This window comes from Equus quagga, chromosome 7 (genome assembly GCF_021613505.1).
Source record: "Equus quagga isolate Etosha38 chromosome 7, UCLA_HA_Equagga_1.0, whole genome shotgun sequence".
Lineage (NCBI taxonomy): Eukaryota > Metazoa > Chordata > Mammalia > Perissodactyla > Equidae > Equus > Equus quagga.
In genome coordinates, this window is record NC_060273.1 from 17,824,526 (window position 1) to 17,830,902 (window position 6,377).

The window sequence follows — 6,377 nt, forward strand, 5'->3', positions numbered from 1 at the left end:
GGAGAGTAGGTTTCCAGAAAGACTAGGTTAATGAGTATGCTTAAAGAGAAAGCCTTCATCCCATCCTCGTGAGGCAAGATAACATCCACAAGATCTGAGGGCCATCATTCTAGAACCACAGGAATCCTGGAAAGAGTCAAACTTGGGAGCAAGCTTATTACCACTGGGTTCTCACACTTAGCCAATCCTGTGCTTCTGACACCCAAGCCTTAGGATCAGTTTAATCAAGCCTTCCAAACCACTTTAGATCTCCTCTGACTCGCCAGAAGATTTAAGATCTCCTGCTAATTGTCATGACTGGCTTCCTGAGTCCCTAAACGCCAACAATGATCCTCTAAAGTCCGTAAACTCTACAGAGGCATTACAAAAAGTTCCAAGGAGTATAAATAAATTTTAGAAAAAGTGATACATCAGAGAAGCCAAGAGAAGAGAGAGTTTCACTGAAGCAACTATCAATTATAAATGCCAAAGAAGGCACAGGTAGGGGAATGATGGAAGGCTAGATGTTTTGCAACCCAGAATTTACTCTTATTTCGCTTTTGGGGAACCACCCCTTCCTCAGTCTCAGCCAGTTGGTTTTCAGTGAAGCTGGTTGTACTCAAAGGTGGAGCATGTAATCCAAACCTAAACCAATCAGTGCGTTCCATTATTCTAATCATAGTGTCCAATTAGAGGTTGAAACATGCCTCAAGCAAAGTAATAAAGCCAAATTCAGAACTCAACCTACAGTCTATACTTGAGCCACCAGTCCTGCTGGACTTAGTTATGTTCGTTTCGAAGCTGGAGCTAATGCAGTCATCTTATGAATGAACACTGAGAGTAGAGCCAAGACTCAAAGGGAGAGAAACCAGGACCTGGTGACATCTTTTGAATCCAGGTTTAAGCTGCGCCTGAAGAAAAACTCCCAAGTACATGAGATAATTTGTTCCATCCTTAAACCTAAGCTAGTTCAGGGTTGTTTGTTTCTGATACTTGCAATATACTCTGTCTTATTTGAATTACAAATAAATACTAGAAGTGGACTGTTTTAGGTGATGCATGCTAAATATAGAACTGGCAAGAGCCTAGTAGGTGGGATACAGAGCAGTGAAAATCCTGACACGGCTGGAAAGTCAGCAAGACTTTTCATCTGTTAGCAAAAATGCTGGTTAAGCTCTCCCCAGGGGAAGTTTTTCATTGGCTCACTTGGAAAGCATGCCCTTCTCAGAACCAACTGTGGCCAGAGAGAGAAATGACTGGTGCTGAGAGTGGGGTTCCTACCACAATCACATGGACATGAGGTAGGGGAAGATGATTCCCCAATGGAAAATGCAGGCTCTGTTGCCAGTTGAAAGTGGAATGGATTCCATGTAGGCAAGAGAAACAGATTCCAAGAAATCTCCTGTGATAGTCATCTTGTGTGTACTTTCAACAAGACTCTCATCATCATAGGTAACCTGTGCATGTTTCTTGATCCTTAAAGAATATGATTAATAAAAGAATGTTTCTTACACTGGGAAAATGATGCTAACTTTTCTCAGAAGCATGTGTACCCTTTGGAGAAAGTAAGTGTCCTAGAAAATGGATGTAGCCAAATTTGCATTTCTGTAATATTGCGACAATTGATGCTAGTGTCCCAAGCTAAGACTATACGCAGAAATAGTTGCCACGTCATTGGGGATTAGGGTCTGATTAATAAATAAGAATGATCTTTTATCATGCCACCACCCCTCATAAGCCCAGCAGCTCATGGAAGACCTTGTTGATAACTTCTCAGAATCCTACTATTCTATTATATAGTATAAATATGAACCTGGAAGTTTGGATACCATTGACCCCACACCTGATTTACATCAAGCTGTAAATCACCTTGCGGAGATAATTTGGTGAACTTTGGGCTTTATTGAGCTAGCTAAGGAGGTCCAGGATCAAGAACAGTCTATTATCTTGTCAGAGTTCAAATTTCCCTTTTAGTAGTTCAGGGTCCTCATGGGTGTCATCTGGCATTGAAAAATGTTCCCCAGAAGATTTGTAGGTCCCGAGTCTGGAACTGGATACAGAATACACAGGAACAGAAGATGGCATCACCTCATCCAAGTAGGAAGATAGGATTTTTCTTATTGTGGTCATAATAGCTTATAACACAGTGAGATTTCAGTTGTACATTATTATTTGTCATATTCCTTATAAGTATGCTCCTTCACCCCTTATGCCCACCCTCCACCCCCCTTCCCCTGGTAACCACTAATTTGTTCTTTTTGTCTGCAAGTTTGTTTATATTCCACACATGAGTGAAATCATATGGTGTTTGTCTTTCTCTGTATGGCTTATTTTGCTTAACATGGTGCCCTCAAGGTCCATCCACGTGGTTGCAAATGGGACAATTTCATCTTTTTATGGCTGAGTAGTATTCCATTGTATTTATATAACCACATTGGGAAGATAGGATTTTTATCCTCTATATTACTTGGGACTCTTTTTGGCTTCTAGTGAGAAAAATTGAGCTAATAATTTCTTAAGCAAAATAGCAAATGTATTGGCTCATGTGACTAAAAAGTCAAGGAGGTAGACCCAGCTTTAGGTTGTGCTGGGTCCAAAGACTCACAATTTATTATGAGGGAGGGAACCCTCTCCATCTCTAAGCTCCCCTTTTCTTTGTGTTGGCTTCACTCCCAGGCACCACATGATAATCCCCACAGCTCTTAGATTACATATTCCTTTCTGCTAGTAGCTCAAACAGAAAGAGAGGTTCTCCTTTGCAATCTTCCAGAAAATGTCTTCGATGGGCCTGACTCTCATTGGATTGAACTGGGGCCCATGCCAACTTTTAAACAAAACACTGTTACCTGAGTGATAAGATAAGTTGATTGGCTAGACCTAGTGCCGGGTGGGGGGGGGGGGGGGGGGGGGGGGGCGTGGGGTCAACCCAACTTGAACCACGTGGACTGAGAAATGGAAATGAATAGTTCTCCAAAAGAAATTCGGGGATGTCTCCAAAATAAGAGAAAATGGATGTTGGTAGGAAAAAAACCCAACAACAACAAATAATCACTACATCATTGTTTTTGGCGAGCAAGTCTATAAAATCTGTCTATTTAGGGGACCCTGTAAGTCTAATATTGCCTTTTCCTAAGTAGCCTAGAAATGGTATTATTGATAACAAAACGAAGTGTTGGTTCACTTCCTTTTAAGGTTCCTTCCTCATTCATAGCCATGTTCTCTGAGAATTGCCCATTCGCCCATAGTGGTGGACTTTGACAACCGTATTTGTTCTATATGTTCCTACCCTCATGGTGCTAGCTGATTGGACCAGGGAAGAGGACACCTGAGCCAAAGAAGCTATCTCATTGGCAGGCTAGCAGCCAATCAAATTCTTTCTGGGGATCCACTGAGACTGAGAGAGAGTTTGGGAACTTAAGAAGGCTAACAAAATCCTCCTCCTGAGGCATCTGGATCTTTACTAATTCCCATTCTCCTGAGGCCTTATTTGTGTTTCTTTGGATTCTGTAAAGGACTTCTGCCTGTATCCATTTAATAATTTCTTGGTTTTGCTTATGCTCATCTGAATCTGTTTTTGTTGCTTGAAACCAAACAACTTTACCAAGACTAATTCCAGTCACAGGATTTGAGTAGCATTGAGGAAGGAGTAGCTGATCTTGCATGTAAATGATTTTAATGCTCTCTGAACTTGGCGCCCCTGGTGGTTGCATTTCCCAGGGCATGAGCTCTTCTATCAGTGACTTGCTGCTGAGCCTGTCACTAGTCCCAGTAGTCCTGAAATGTTTGGGTCTTTCAAAGCTTCTGTTTGAATGAAGTTGTACCAGTTATCAACTGCCACAACAATATGGCATGACCATGCACCTAGAGTCAGCTGGAGGGTTGGTTAGGCAATTCTGCTTACCTTGATTGGGCTTGCTTTCCAGAAAAGTAACACAGGAAGGGGGATAGGGAGTATTAGGAAGATGCGAAACATTGTGATTTTAAATGGGGTAGCCAGGGAAGTTCTAACTGAGTAATAATAAAGCAAAGACTTGAAGGCAAGGAGGCAAGGAGGTGATCCACGTGATTATCTGAGCATGTGTGTGTGTCAAGACCGTGGTTCAGGTAGAGTGAACACCGGTAACAAGCCCTAAGGCAAGATTGCGTCAGTTCGATATAAGGGACAACACAGAAGCCAATGAGAACAAAGCAGAATGAGCCAGAGGAAGAGTGGTAGAGATGAGGGAAGGGTGACGACACGGGTCAGGTCATGAAGGCTCTGGTCACTGACCATTTGGCTTTTACTCTTAATGAAGTAAGAAGCCACTGAACAGGTTTAAACAGAGGAGTGACATGATCTGACTCGAATTGAATAGGATCCCTTTGGCTAGTATATTGACAGTAGGCTATAGGGGGCCAACTCAGCGAGACTAATTAGGAGGCCACGGCAATGATCCAGATGAGAGACGATGGTGGACTGGAGCACGGTGGTGGCCCCAGAGGTGGTGAGAAGTAGATCGCAGATATATTTTACAAAACTTCACACTGATGCTTCCAGAGGGAAAGGAAGTTGCCTATGGTCTAATGATGACAGGGGTGGTTCAGAGACAGCACCACTCTGTACCCAAGATAGTTTTTGTAACTTTGATTGACCATGCCCCGTGCAGTCATCTTGACAGGAAGCTTGCTGCCCTGTGGCCTACAACGTGAGGGGCTTCTCTCCAACTCAGCCGTTCTGAAGACTTTTTGTCCTTCCTCATGTGGGACCTGGGAGGATGGGGGTTGGTCCTACTCACAGAAAGATTCTCGTGCAGCTTTGTGGATAAGTGTGGTGTCAGCTTTGGAGAAGAGCAGATTTGGATGCAAATCTTGGTTCTACCACTTACTTACTGGTTAACAAATGGTAAATTTAAACTCTCTGAGATCTGGTCCCCTCATCTGTAAAACTGGGTAACTCAGTAACCAGAGGCAATAGTGATATGGCGGAAAAATGAAAGTCAGAATTGAATTCATGAAAGAAACCAGACACAAAAGAGTATATATCATGTGACTCCATTTAGATGAAGTTTAAGAACCAAGAAAACTAACCTATTGTGATATAAATCTGAACCGTGGTTGCCCGGGTGGAAATTGAGTAGAAAGGAGCTGAGGGAACTTTCTGGCAATGTTCTACGTGTTGGTTAGGGTGATGGTTACACGAGTGCATACATTTACCAAAATTCATTGAATTGTATCCTTAAGATCTATGCATTTCACTGTATATAAATTTTAACTTGATTTTTAAAAAGAAGTCAGTTCAGCCTAAATTCACTCTATCTGATAGTGACATAGATCTGATTTTATAGATCTCATCCCTGACTTCAACTAGCTTGCTATCTTTTAAAAAACATTCTTACTTATATGGCACAGGTGATATATACATAAATATATATTTAATATATATAAAATAAATCTATTTTAGATATTTATATATAATCTCCCCATTATAGAAAAACAATAAAACATGGATAAGTAAAAATTACTTGTAAGCCTACTCTGAGAGATAACATTTTTTTAACATTTTGATATATATTTTATTATTCTACATACTGTTTTTGCAGCCTGCTCTTTTCTTTTTTTTTTTTAACACACTGATTTTTTTTAAAGATTGGCACCTGACCTGACAACTGTTGCCAATCTTTCTTTTCTTCTTCTCCTCCCAAAGCCCCCAGTACATAGTTGTATACTATAGTTGTAGGTCCTTCTGGTTGTGCTATGTGGAATGCCGCCTCAGCATGGCCTAATGAGTGGTCCCATGTGCGCACCCAGGATCCGAACTGGTGAAACCCTGGGCCACCGAAGCAGAGCACACAAACTTAACCACTCAGCCACAGGCCGGCCCCCAGCATGCTCTTTTCTAACGGTTCTTTTTGTCGTGCCAATTAGACCGGGTAAGTATATTGACAGAAAAGAATTCCACTGGTAGGAATTTATTCCAAGGAAATAATCAGAGATGCACTTGAAGATATAATACACAAAATATATTAGTAAAAAATTGGAGGCAACCTTAAATATATCAATAGATTGAGTAAATAAGTTATGTGAATGGAATACTTAGGTAAATGTATATATTGGCAGGGAACATTACTCGTAATGTACCATGAAGTGAAAAAGCTGGCTTTATTTTACCATGAGAATATAACTGTGTAGTATATTGTCATGAAAACAATTTTACAAAATTAAAAAACTGTGTTTCATAATCCCATTATATACGTAATATGTACACAGTTATTTTATATATATATATATATATATATATATCAAATAATAACCAAACCGTTAACCATGCTTATTTAGAGGGGTTGAAGATTATCGAAAGACTTCCACTTTCTCTTTATTGTTCAATTCTTTACAATAAGCATGTATTGTTAAAAAAAACA